At 46.9% G+C, this 14732-nt stretch overlaps 1 protein-coding gene across 4 annotated transcripts in view; it reads left to right on the forward strand.

Annotated features, from left to right (window-relative positions):
• Positions 1 to 14732, forward strand: part of Ak6 (adenylate kinase isoenzyme 6) — a 200408-nt gene that overhangs the window by 57562 nt on the left and 128114 nt on the right. Inside the window, exon 1 of one of the 4 annotated variants that reach the window (XM_080273524.1) lies at positions 13197 to 13274. The exons of 1 other annotated variant lie outside the window; for it this stretch is intronic. The gene's annotated coding sequence lies outside the window, so the exon portion shown is untranslated. 2 more of the 4 variants (XM_080273523.1, XM_080273526.1) reach the window with 2 other exon arrangements.

Consider the following 14732-nt stretch of genomic DNA (forward strand, 5'->3'; position numbering starts at 1 on the left):
TTTGGGGTTTTCTTTCGATTTTCTGGCAATCTTAATTTCATAACCATGTTTTGTTTTCCGAATCCCTCCTTATTTACTTCTAAATTTAAAATCGCATGCCGGTTAAGTAAGTGTTCCTCTCTATTTACTTTTCTATATATTCCATTCCTTTGGCCTATGAGAGTTTTTAATCTTACTTACCCATCTCGGTTCTGAACTATTCGTTCTAACGGTTTTGAAGGGATATATCTATCATGGCCTCTGTGTATTATAATTACTAAGTCATATTTCTCACTGACCGAACGGCTGCTTGGTACCGGACCTGAATTATTTACCTTCGTTACCTGAACTACACCCCCATCTATATCCTGTCCCTCACCTATTACTTGAGCTTCCCTAGTGACCTGGTGCACATCCCACCCATTCCTGTCCCTCACGTATGACATTAAATTCTCCATTGACCTGACTCTCCCTAATCAGTCTCACCATGGAATACGGTTCTAAAATAGCTCTCAAACCATCAAAATCTCCTGGACTAAAATTAGGAACGGTGAAGGGTTTTCAGCAAAACAGACCTTCCAAATAAACTTGAACTTAATTTCTATTGATCGCTATTACCGAGTCATCCGTCAGCTTCTGTATCACTGATGACGTATTCTTTATTAGATGAAACCAAACCTATACTCCATTTTTTTTTTTTTTTAATCGAGGCGAAGATCCACTTGACAGGTTAATGATGATTGGCTGAATGCAACATGTCCAACAGTCCAAATAACATCCTTGTATTTCAAATATTTACTGGTAATGTGAATCGAAACCCAGTAGCCTAATTATCTGAAATACAATGATGTTATTTAGACAATCATTCAGCCAATCATCACCAATCAGTTAAGTGCATCTTCGTCTCGATTAAAAACAAAAAAAAAAGTATAGTATATCATTACCTCTACTGGGTCGCTGACATACTGATAGAGGAAATTATCCTGTTCTATCTCTAGAAATTCCACTGACTATTCATCCCCTGTCTGATTTCGCCAATCTGTCCTTGACAGGTTAAGATCCCCTAAAAAAAAAAAATTGCTAAGCTGGACAGTGACACTTTCCTAATATCCTCCCAAAGGTATTTTCTGCCATTCTACTTAATTTTGGAGATCTGTAAATAGCTCCTAAGACTAATTTCTCCTTGTTACTAATTTCAACCCAGACACTTTCTGTGTTCATGTGCACTTTAATATCGGCTTTATACAAATAGCTACCCTGCCCTCTTTCTTCCCAGACGGTTTAACACAGAAATATTATAACCCTTTATCTGATGTTCTGCTAAAAATTCTCGAGTGTCTGTATTTATCCGTTTCACTAATAACGGCAATGTCTATTTTTTCTGTATAAATTAAAGCCATCAGTTTATCCATTTATTACGTAATATCCTGTTGTTTGTGTAATACACTTTCAGACTGTTATGCGTACTTATGCGTCTACATTGTGTTTCACTGTTTTTTGTTTTCGTAAATAACTTAGCACTCCTCTATCATCGTTTGTCCTCACCTCTATCATCGTCTGCACATTTTGAGGTGAGCGAGTGGATGTATCAACATTAATGGTTAAACTTTTTTTCGTATTTTTGCTCGGTGCATCTAGCTAAACCTGGTGATAATGTTTGTTGGTGTAGTTCTTACAACTTCCTTTACATCTAATTCTCAACCTTGGAAAAAAAAAAAAAAAAAAAAAACTAACTTCCCATCTATCGTCCTAGCTAAAACAGTGACTCCTTGTCTGTAATGGGGTGTATGAAAGCCCGCATTGCTTAGAGGCAAAGCAAGGATCCTCTCTTTGGCTCAGTGGTAATGTGTGCTTATGAAGCGCGAGGGCCTGATTTCAAATCCCGGCCAGACCAGTGATTAATTTGTTAAGTTTCAGTTCAGCCATTATATTGGTAGCAGCGGTGGGATGTGAGGCAATGCCTTGGGAGCAATGATGTTGTTGACAGCCTTACATCCCGCGGGGGAGCTGTACAGTGTGCTTAGCAGCGCCCCCATGGTGGCCTCCAAGACGCTACACCACCACGTGTGTTCCAAACTGACCAAATTAATCACCAGGGGGAGAAAACAGTGATGTAATGGGGTTTATAAAAGCCCACATTATTTAGAGGCAAAGCTGGGATCCTCTCTTTGGCTCAGTGGTAACGTGCATGGTTATGAAGCGCGAGGGCCTGAGTTCAAATCCCAGCCAGACCAGCGATTAATTTAAGTTTCAGTTCAGCCATTACATGTCTGCTAAGATGAGTCTCATCCCAACGATACATCGTGGTCTGTCCATAAAACCGGTCCCAGTTGTCTATGAAAGTTATTCTATTAACTTTGCAATACTTTTCAAGATGGCGATTAAACCTTTCGCCCTGCTCAACCATTTCCTTCCAAGCTCCCTCCTAGGCAAAAAAACATATCCTTGTACATCGCTCCTCCACCTACTAATATCGTTGCCACCTACACTGAGGCAGAATGTGGGTTTATCTCCACTATCTTTACGATATTTGCAATTTTTCGTAACACATTACCCACCCTGGCCCACGGAAGACACACATGTTTAGTGTGTGTAGTGTAAATTGCTTTATTTAGGTATCTAACCTGCGATTCTCCAACAATGACAACATTTTTCTTACCTTTCTTGATCCTCTAAGGATTCCTATGAGAAATACTCTTATCATCCTCCACCTCTACTTCTCTCTCTGCCTTCCCATCACATTAGTCACGTAACAAGTCGAATGCATTTGTCTTTTATCTCTTCTTGTTTCTGAAGGCCGAACTTTGATGCACCCTTGTGAGCAATTGTCCAGCCTTCAGCCTTTTTTTCTCTCTCTCCTTCAGCATCTCTTACAATTCCCTAATTTGTGATTTCTCCTGCCTGAGAACTTGTACCTCCCTTTTTAATTTGAGAAGTTCTTCCTTTAACTGAAGGTAGTCCTCAAAATTTGCAGCAGGGACACAACCCCCAGCAGAGAGAGCCATCAAGTACAGAAACCACGCAAGGGGTTATACAAATTCACAATTATACTTCACACACTAAACACTATACAAAATCACAACACATCTGCACTAGTTTTCAGCACTTCCAACACTTTCAACTGTAACACTAGAACACACTAGCAAGCACAACCCTATTACAGGTCACTAGAACACACTATCACAATACTATAATAGGTCACTAAACTCATTGAGAACTAGGTAAATCAGAAACGCCAGGAGGCGTCCGAACAGACTTACCTCAGGTGAGCGACTGGACTGACCTCAGGTGAGGTGGGGTGAGTGGGGTGAAATGTGTCGTGTTTGAGGAGTGGGGTGTGAGATGTGAGGTGTGGGGTGTGAGGTGTGAAGTGTAAGCTGTGGGGTGTGAAGTGTGAGGTATGGAGTGTCAGGTGTGAGATGTGAGGTGTGGGTCGTTAGATGTGAGATGTGAGTTGTGGGGTGTGGAGTGTGAGGTGTGGGGCGTGAGGTATGTAGTGCAGGATTTGGGGTGTGAGATTTGGCGTGTGAAGTGACGTGTGGGTGTGAGATGCAGTGTGTGAGATGTAAGGTGTGGCATGTGGATGTGGGATGTGAGGAAAAAGGTGTGGGGTGTAGGGTGAGGAGTATTTGGTGTAGGGGTGGGGGGTGAAGTGTGAGGTGTGGGGTGTGAGATGTATAGTGTGAAGTGAGGGGTGTTAGATGTGTGGTATGGGGTGTGATGTGCGGGGTCTGGGGTGTGGGAAGTGGAGTGTGAGGTGTGGGGTGTGAGATGTAAGGTGTGAGGTGTGGAGTGTGGAATGTGGAGTGTGGGGCTTGACGTGTGAGGTGTAGGGTGGGAGGAGTGGGGTGTGAGGTGTGAGATGTTGGGTGTGGGATGTAGGGTGTGAGGTGTGGTGTATAAAGTGTGGGGTGTGGCTGTGAGGTGTGGGGAGTGAGGTGTGGGGTGTGAGGTGTGGGATGTGAGGTGTATGGTGTGAGGCGAGAGGTGTAAGATGTGGGGTGAGAAGTGTAGCCTACTGTGAAGTGTGAGGTGTGGGGTGTGAGGTGGGAGAGGTGCGGTGTGGGGTTTAAGGTGGGAGGTGTGGGGTGTGAGTTGTTGGGTATTAGGTGTGGGGTGTGAGGTGCTGGGTGAGATATAGGATGAGGGGTGTGAGGTGCTGGGTGAGATATAGGATGAGGGGTGTGAGGTGCTGGGTGAGATATAGGATGAGGGGTGTGAGGTGCTGGGTGAGATATAGGATGAGGGGTGTGAGGTGCTGGGTGAGATATAGGATGAGGGGTGTGAGTTGTGGGTGTTAGGTGCGGTGTGTGAGGTGTGGAAAGCAAGGTGTTGTTGTGGGGTTGGGGTGGGAGGTGTGGGATGTGAGGATTTGGGTGTGAGGCGTGGAGTGGGGTGTGGGGTTTCAGGTGTGGATTGTGAGGTGTGAGGTGTGAGATGTTGTGAGGTATAGGGTTTGAGGTGTGGGGTATGGAATGTGGATGTGTGGTGTGGGGTGTCGGGTGTGAGATGTTAGGTGTGAAGTGTTAGGAGTGGGGTGTGAGGTGTGCAATGTGGGGTGTGGGTATGATGTGTGAGGTGTTGGGTGTGAGGTTTGGAATGCGGGGTGTAAGGTGTGGGATGAGGAGTGTGAGGTATGGGATCCGGAGTATGATGTGTGAGATGCGAAAAATGTAGTGTGAGGAGTGAGGTGTGAAGTGTAGGGTGTGAGATGTGAGGTGTGGTGCGTGAGGTCTGGGATGTTAGGGTTTGGGTAGTAGTAGTTGTTGTTCCCTAGGCAGTCTGGCCGAACAACCCCGAGTCCCTAAGGAAGGCCATGGCCGAGACCGGGCTTTCCCACAGAGCTCTCAAGGAGTGTATGTTGTGTTGCTGGCGTAGATGATTGTGTGCAATGCAGTTTTCCATAACGTGCTTAATCGTATGGGGTGCTGTGTTACGTTTTGGACAGGCATCAGCGACGGAGTCATCCAGCCTCTTCTGATAACTTAAGAGGGCTGGATGATGCCCACATCTCAGCCTGACCAGGTGGACCCTGTCCTCACGAGGAAGATAGGATTCAGAAGGGTGGATATCAGGAGGCCGTGCATGCAGCTGTGTGTTGTCTTTAAGTGACTGAATGGAGCGGCTAGTGATTTGAGTATGGATATGCTTCTGGAAGCTGGTCTGAGGCAGGCAAGAGGGTAGAGATGACAGTATTTGTGTGATATCGTGCGCTGAGTATTGTTTTGATGTTTCTTGGTGTGTGTGGATGTGTTGCCATGTACCAGTTGCCCGTATAGCACGAGGGAAGGCATGGAGGGGTGGCACAATGGACGCAACTTCGTCTGAGCATTTGCTATAAAAATATCTGTAAAATAATGCAAGGGAGGCAACATTCCTTCTTACTTGTAGGGGAGGTAGTTTATTAATATTGCATTGGCGATATGTGCCCAGATGTACTTCTCCCTGTGGAGACTTTTGACTCTCCTAGAGATTCAGTTGGGCAATACTCCACTGCATCTTCAATCTAGGCATATGTTCCTTGGCCAAAACTTGGACGGCCCCTTCCTGACTTTGAGGTACCACATTGAATATCTTTAGTCCTCTTGTCTCCGCTGCCTGGATATCCTGTGGAGTATCGCTGTAGTGTACTGAGTGGCCAATAGAGAGACTCTCCTCGATATCTATTTTGCCTTTATCAGGAGCCACCTATCTTATGGATCACTGGTGTATGGGTCTGCCTTTTCCACCCGTTTACATAAACTGGACGTGATCCAGAACACTGCCCTTCGTATCGTATTGCCTTTGGGGCTTTCAAGTCCACCCCAGTGATGTCTCTACGGATGCTGCCTCTCTCGATGCTCCATGCTGAGCACGACTGCATACTACTTCACCAAGTCCTCGGGTACCCCCATTCCCATCCCCTCTCAGGCCTTTCTCCACCAACCTGCCACTCGCCCCACTCTACTATTGGTTCTTTACTAACACACACTTTTTTTTGTCTGGGGTAGCCGAGCCCCCAACTCCCTCTCAATCTTCCCTCATTCCCCTTCCTCAGTCTACCCTATCCCTCCTGTCCCTCCTTGGCCGGATCTTTCCCTCATGATCTCCCCCGCATGATCTCCCCCTCCTTCTCTATACCATTCCAACTGTCAGCAAACTCTGCCCTCACCAACAACTCTACCTTGAGATGGATGGCACCCTGTATGGTTTCTTTCTGGTGTTCACTGATGGGTCCCATTCCCCAGCTGACTCTTCTGCCTCTGCTGCCTACTATGAAGACCTCTCCTTGTGTCAGACGTGGACCTTATCTGGTCATCACTATGTCCTTGCCACGGAGCTCTATGCCATTCTTCGAGTGCTGACGTTTGTCCAGAATACCATGACCCCACAACCTATAGTCCTTTACACTGACCCTCAATCCTCACTACACTTTCTATCCCCGTACCCTCCCTCCCATGTCCCATTAGTACATGCAAGCCTCTCCCTTCTCCTCTACCTCTCCTCCCCACCCTGGTTGGTGCGCCTTCAGTGGATCTCCTGTCATGTGGGCATCCTGGGAAATGAGATAGTTGACCAGGCAGCCAGGCAGGCCCTTATGTCTGACCACACAGTACTTCTGGCCCCAGACCTATCCATCCTGTGCACCAAAATCTGACAAGCCTGTCAAACCACCTGGGAGACGTTCCTGGTGCAAGACTTGGCAGCCACAACCTGGGAGTCTTTCATCAAGATGATGCTGCCCACCCCAGACCCGTCACTCTAACAGGTGACTGGACACTGCCTTGGTCCACCTCCGCACAGGACATGCTGGTCTTCAAAGTCACTTGCATTGGCATGGGATGGTACTCTCTCCCAGATGCCCATGGTGCCCCCACACAGTTGAATCAATTGGGCTTTTCCTCCTGCAATGTCCCAGATTCCACTTTCACTGCATCATCCTTCAAGTACGTCTTTCAGCCTTGGGGATACCCCAGCTTTCTCTCTCTGTTCTTCTCGGTGGTGGGGCTGGCGACTCCACCCATCATCGTTGCATTGTATGGTTCACCTTTGACTTCCTGTGCTCCTCTGGCCAACTTCCTTGCCTATAATGTAGATCAACCTGCCAACGGCTGCTTCTGGGAACAGTGTTGTTAATGCGACTGACACCTATAATACCCAGAAGAAGAGATAGCATTCTAAGTGTTGCATAATTTTTTAACTAAGGGAAACCTTTAATTAAATTATAGCCTTACCATACATTTGATAAGTTGTATGATACTTTCATTTTTGACACTGAGACTGAACTTTAATTTAAAAAACAGTGAGGACTGAATTAGGAGTTACCCCAAATCTGTGTTTGTCTTAACTGCTTACATCCAAACCTCATGACATGTCTGTCTGTGACGTAGAAGAGAGGAGCTGTCACGAAATAGGGTAGGATGAGTCACTGTCTAGACCTGGTCATCGTCAGACGTGTTCCTCCCGGCCATGTTGTTAACCATCTTTTTCTTGGGTGCTCAGCCCATCTCAGCCATACTATCACAACCAGCTTGTTTTGGTCATCTTGCAGTAAAACTGCAGTATCCCAATGTAATATCAAAGTGAGTGGACAGGTGTTTGGCCTGGCATGGAACCTTCCTTGATCGACCTCGCCACTCAGGACATTAATATGGACCTCACCCCTGCCACTGGGGTGGTCGCTGCCCCTGGCAAGAGTGTAAGGATGGCCCCCACTGCTAGTGATTGGTGCCCCAGAAAAGTGGATATGGCCTTTCTCCCCAGATGGCAGTGTCACCGGCAAAGCAAGGAGCTTCATCTACATAATAAGGTCGGCTGACAATACCCGTTTTTTTTTTAATCCCCGCAGGTTGTCGGATGTCATCAACATGTCTTCATGGGGTAAGTATTGAATAGAGGGGTCAATCAGGGTTTTGGGTAAAGGGTCAGCTATTAGGTTCTGTCTTTGCAGATGATGTTGCCAGAATGACTGTACCACCTGAGTCCCTCACCCAGCTGGGGAACTGGCCAGTAAGGTGCTGGTTGGGTCACTCACCTTTCAGTGGCGAGTTCTCATATGGGAAAATTGGGCCTATTGCTCCTGATGTCATGGAGGAGGAACTTTTATGTCATCTTCATTGTCTCAGCAACTGTACCTCCCAGCTAGTGAAGGTCATCAGCCTCATGGTCCACCCTCCTGGTAGTAAGAACACAGTGGCAGCCAAGGTGGTACAGCTCAAATTCAAGGGACCCCTGCCAGAGCAGGTCATATTTAGCCACTTATGCTATGCTGTAAGGACTTACAATTTTCCCATCCTGAGGTGCTATATGTGCCATCGATTTGGGCACAGCACAAAATCCTATAAAATAAAGTTTGATGCTCTTGTTGTAGCTGGTTCCACCCATGCAAATCCCCATTGGGTGGTCAATGCACCAATGACCCCTACTCCTTTTTCTGTGGTGGTGCACATCACATTGTCTCCTGCACTTGCCCAGTCTACCAGCAGGCACTTTCTTCTGGACACACTCCTCCCACCTCTAACCACTCGACAACATGTACTGCACCCAGTTGGACTTCCTGGCCTGTCCACGGGGGCCTTACATATGCAACAGTAGTCAGCAACTGCTCTTCAGTTTTGGATGACCTTGCTGTAACATCTGGTGGTGAGTTTGCAACCAAACCAGTGAAGTGGAGTGAACAATTGCTGTGTCCACCAACCCAACCTCCCAGTCTGCGGTGCTACTCCACCCAAGTCCCGTTGTCAGCGCTCACATCTAACACGGATCTCTCTCCCACATGCTGCACAAGACTCCTTAGCTCCTTCCATCTAGCTTGATATGTCAGCCACTTCTACCTCATCTCTAGTCTAAACTCCTGTCTCAGCTCCAATCATATCAGTTGCTACCTCCCCCAGTTATGAGATGGGCTCCACACCTGGTGATTCTCCTGCTCCTCATCAGCCTGTATCGAGGACAACCTCTCATGCTTCCCCACATGCAACCCCACAGGTGCCTATTCTTCAGAATCCTTTGTGCACCTTCTGTTAACAGCCTTGTCCATGTACAGAAAAGGACAGTCCTTTATAGACATACCAGCATGTGTCAGCCTCTTGCCCTGGCTTCTCTCCCTCCTCTCATCCCAGTGATGGCTTATCCACCTCTTCACAGATTCCTCCTCTAGAATGCCAGATCCCTTCTTCGGAAAACTTCTGATTTCCAGCAAACAGTAGCAGACCTTGTCCCAGTTATTACTGGTGTCTCTGAGACTTGGTTGTCCCCACATCTACATCTGTCATTCCAGGGTTTTACCATATATTGGCCTGATTGTCAGGGTGTCAGAGGTGGTCTAGCTGTCGCAGTCAGGGAGGATGTGCCTAGCTCGGTTCTGCCACTGACCCAGCCCCTTTGAGGGGTGTTGGAAGTTCTTGCGATCCACCTATCTGTCATGAAGGGATGGATCACTGTGACAGTTTGCTACAACTCGTGCAAGAACATTGGCTTAGAACTCCGGGCCTATCAAGACCAACTTCCTTCACCTTGCCTCCTCCTGGGTGATTTTAATGCCAGACATTCCCATTGGGATTCTTTTCTGGTCCAGGATTCTGGCAGTAAGTTGGGATCTTCCCTTTTCCAGTTTCTATCGGAAACTGGTCACACCACCCTTCTCACCCTACTGGGGTTACAGGCCCGTGTCAACCCACACTTAGGCTTGCCTTTCACACTTGATCTATACGTGGGGGATTCTGCTTTTGGTGACTTAGCCATGTGGACTGGTCCAGATTGCAGGTCCAGCCATCATCCAGTTATCTTGGATGTCCCCAACCTTTCCCCACCCTGCTCTGGCCCACCTCGTCGACATTGGATCCTTACATGAGGGTCCTGGTCCTCCTTTAGGGCAGCCCTTGGTAACACAGGGGCTCTGCCTGGAGGGCCCTTTGATGACCGTGTGATGGGCTTTACTTCCTCTGTGATCGCAGCAGGTGAGGCGACCTTCCATATGTCCCCCACACATCCCCAAAGTACTGTCACGGTTCCTTGGTGGACAGAGGACTGCACCAGGGTTGTCTGAGCTAGGCGGTCTATTTGGAACGCCTGGCGAAGGTGTCCCTGTCCTAGTCACAGAGACCTTCACTGCCGTAGGGATGCAGAATGCAAGTGGACTCTTAACCAAGCTCACTGTGCTGCCTGGTCTGCTTTCTGCTCAACCCTGTCATTCTCTGGCTCACCATCTCGGGCCTGGTCCTTTATTCAGGCAATGATGGGTCACCCTACCACCCTGTCGTATTCTCTGGCGAAGGAAGGTAACCTTCTGGTAGGCTTCCAAGACAAGTCTGTCTTCTTGGCTACCTTCTTTGGATCTCAGTTTGGCTCCCCAGCTCAACTTCCAGGTCTCCAGCACTTAATCAGGGTCACTCAGGCAGGCATCTCCTCCCCCTTCCCAGCAGGCTTAGCCTCCCCTTTTATCCAGGCGGAACTCTCCTCTGCTCGGTGGACCTTACCACCAAAGAAAGCATGTGACCAGAATTTGTACCCAATGAGTTTTTGGTTCATCTCCCCATCCTCCATCAGGTGTTGCTCTTAGGCCTTGTTCACAAGAGGCATTTTCAAAAGCGTGTTAACAAAGACAATGGCAGTGTATTGGACTGTACACACACTACCGCGTGTTTTTCTCAACCGCTGGTCCAAACGCATGATCCGACATTTCCCTTCCTACCACGCTTTTGTTCAGTGGTTTGAAATGGGAGAAATGGAATTCCCCCAAGCTAAGCCCTGTATTGGACTATATAGCCCCGCTAGGGTTACAGGAGGGAGCTACCCCTCCCGGCACGGCAGCCCGGGCGAGGCTCGAACATGCAATCCCCCGATCACAAGTCCAGCGCGCTACCACTGTGCTACCACGCCCCCCATTCAGTGGTTTGAGGTTTTCATATGGTTGACTATTTCTGCCAGGGAAATGCAGCGTCTACTGCCGCGTTTCTCTGGTGGTAGTTGCCACGTTTAAAAATGCCTCGTGTGAACAGGGCCTTAGACATAATTAATAACAGCTGGGTGTCAGGAGTCTTCCTATCACGCTGGAAAACCTCAAACCTCCTCCCTTCCCTAGGCTGGGAGGGACCCCTCTTTTCTGGCTTCGTACAGGCTGATGGCATTGTTATCCAGTGTCGGGAAGGTGCTTGAGAGGATGTTATGCCGTCAGTTCTCCTGTTGGCTGGAACATGACCACTGCCTGTCTAAGGTACAGTGTGGATTCCATCCTGGGAAGGGGACATCTGGTGTCTTCCTCCAGTTTGATCATCATGTCCCAGGCATTCTGTCATCATCAGATACTCCTGGCAGTCTGTGTAGATCTCCAGAGGGCTTTTGATTTTGCCTTCCATGGTGGGATATTGGTGTCACAGCTTTGCATTGGCCTGGGTATAGAGTTTTTCGGAGGAACGATCCTTTCGTGTTTCTCTTGGGGGTACGTACTCATCCTCTACCCCAGTCAGATGGGGAGTACCAAAGTGATCATGCCTCAGTCCCCTACTTTTCAATGTGCTTAATGTATGACCTCCCTCATCCTCCTGGAGTATCCATCTTAGTCTATGTAAATGATGTCTCCATCCTCTGAAGTTCTGCCTCAGTTATGGGAGGCCCAACATCGCTGTGGGTGCTTTTGGCACCTGGGCTACAGACTGAGGACTAACAGTCAATGCACACAAGAATGCTTTCATGTGCTTTGGCCACCAGAGGATCCCCTCCATGTCGATGATTCAGTTTGCTGGACAGCCTCTCACCCTTCAGACCCAGCACAAGTTTCTGGGCCTCCACCTGGATAGTCCCCATCTCACTTGAGCCTCCCACATTAACCATCTTCAGTCAGCATGCCTTAGGCGCCTGGATATCATGAAGTGTGTCGTAGGAGTTCACTGGGGCACTGATTGAAACACTCTTCTCAGCCTGTATCTGACCTTCACCCGTAGCAAGATCTTGTATGGTACCACTCTTTATGGATCATCTGCCCAGACCCACCTATAAAAGTTGGCTGTTGTCCAGAACACGGCACTTTGCATTGCCTTAGGTGCTTTCAAGTCCACCCCAATTGTTTCACTTCATGTGGAGTCTGGGGTGATGGCCCTCTCCATCTACCGCATGGAACTGGACTGTCGGTTGCTCCACCACATTTCTGCCCTTCCCTACAGCCACCCAGTCTCCTACCGCTACGGCCTCCCCACAGTCCTTCGTCAGCCCCCAGCTCGGCCACGAGTTAAGATGTCCATGCTATTATGGAACATCTTCTTGTTACTTCTCCCTGGCACTTCCACCTTCATTGGATTCTCTCGCATATAGGCATCCGGGGTAATGAAACTGCAGACGCAGTAGTAAAGCAGACAGTCAGACACTGTACCGCATTCCGTAACGTCGCACCCAGGTCCAGGGTTGCCAGATTTTTTTTATCGAATTATCGTTTTTCCACCCAAATTATCGTAAAAATAGATCGGATGCCTGTGAAAATTATCGTATATTTTTTCTGCAACTACTACACTACGCTCTACAGTAATATTATGATGATAAAATAAATGATGGAGTTCTTACCACGACAACGTCTTCAATGGTGTTTTAAATTTATATAAACAACATTAGTCTCATGTAATAACAAAGAAAAAATGGAAATTCATGAGTTTCGATATATGTAATGGCTAATGTAAATACTGTATACAGCATCATTTAAGGGAGGTTGCGCTAAGGAAAAGTACGACTTCTCATTTTACACATACTATCTATTGAAAAGATTTACTCTTGATGAAAAGGCTTTTATTATTATTATTATTTTTATATTAAAATTCTTATGCCTTAAAACAGAATTATCGTACAGAATGTACGATAATAAGAAAAGATACGTACGTACACGTACCAAAGGCAATAAGAAAAGGTACGTACGTACACGTACCAGAGGCAATTTAATCGTACATGTACGATAATTATCATATGAAGGGCAACCTGCGGCAGGGCCTGCATATATTGGAATGCAAACCTTGCGACCACCTTCCTCGCCTCCCACCTGGGGGCGTTTTCGCTCCGACCTCTCTGAGGACGTTGATGTAACCATCAGGTTACGGTTTGGCCACACAGGCCTTGCAGGTCACCTGTACCGTTTGGGTATGATAGAGCATCCTTGGTGCCAATGGTGTCCTCGGGTTGAAGAAACCATAGAACATTTCATGTTATGATGCACTAGGTTCCACTCCCTTTGCACACTTTTGCGAGATCGTCTGGCATCTCTGGGATTTTTGAACTTCTCTCCACGTCCTCCTAGGAGGGGGCAATGGAGACCCTCGGTTACGGCAAGTCATGCGGTACACGTCTGAATTTATCCCAAAATCTAGGCAGCTCTCCCGCATATAACATGAGGCTAAGCAGTTTGCATTGGAAGGGCTTTGGGCCATTGTTGCTGCGACCCTTCAATCCGCAAGAAGAAGAAGAAAGAGGTTAAGATACAGGTTGGAACTGCAAGCATCTGAATATTAGAAAAAGTTACTGGGAGTGTGGTTGACAGATTTCATCTCTTCATCCAAGGTGGGCATTATCTTGACTGAGACTTGTCTGTTTAGTTGTCAGCGAGCCATAACCTTTAACTTTTTGGTAAGTTCACCAAACGGGCGGCCCGTTACCAGCTATATTTTAAGAAACTCATGATCCCAAGGTAATTGTGGTATATATGCAACACAGTCAACTGTTGAGTTCCTATAGCAAGTAGTGATTGGAAAAAAGCAAATTATACCCAATTTGGGGAATGGAAACGGTTTCTGCGGTAGTGTTTACCAGCCTGTGCTCCGATTGAACACGTCAGTGTATCATACTTAAAACACTAATAAACGTGTCAAAGCTATGGGAAACTTAATGAATTAACCAAATCCGACCAAACCTAACATGCATTTGACAGCGAGCTTTCAAATTTAAAAAAGTTAAATAAATTGATATGGTCAGCTACTGGTAGACGTGGACGGAATTTAACTTTCAGAGAAGTTTATAAAAGTGCCGTGGTAACCCAGGAAAAATAACAAGTAACTAGTGAATGATGTGTTTCATTAGAAAATATGGAAAGGCTGTGCTCGTTTGGTAAAGAATTAAAGTTTTCACCCACAGCCGTATGAGAAAAATTGTAGAGTATATAATTCTCCATCATTTTAAACGATACTTCCAAGAGGGGGCACGGTGGCTCAGAGGTAGAGCATCGAGCTCGTGATCTGAGGATTGTGAGTTCGAGCCTCGCCTGGGACTGCCGTGCTGGGAGTGGTAGCGCACTCCTGTACCCTAGCAGGACTATATGACCATAGTTGCCTAGCTCGGGGATTAAATCCCTGATACCTCCAAGAAAATGTGAATTGTTTACTGATGATTAGTTCAGTCGTTTGCCACCAGTTGGTGAAATTTTAGTTTTAGCCAACAGTGGAAGACTATGATTTTGAGCTTCTTCGTCAATATAACTAACCATAACTGAAAGCCCTATTAATCTCTCTCTCTCTCTCTTTATATACAGCCTGCACACACACACACCCACACACACACACAGGCATACCCCAGTTTAACAATTCAGTAGGTTAAGTAAAAGCCCATTGCTAGGTGGGGTGCCATTTCTCAGGTTAGATTTAACATGGAGAGGATAGTTATGCGTTTTTGAGCCTTGGGTTTCCCTCCCAGCCAAGTCCTGAACCCCCCAAATGAGCCAAAACAAGTTTTTGGCTAACCTAAAACCCCAATTAGCTTTAAAACAAGCTAAAAAAAACAAGCAGTTAAAAATTCATTTAAACCGA

This window comes from Coenobita brevimanus, chromosome 55, assembly GCF_032717465.1.
Source record: "Coenobita brevimanus isolate Jiangsu-jjx chromosome 55, ASM3271746v2, whole genome shotgun sequence".
NCBI lineage: Eukaryota > Metazoa > Arthropoda > Malacostraca > Decapoda > Coenobitidae > Coenobita > Coenobita brevimanus.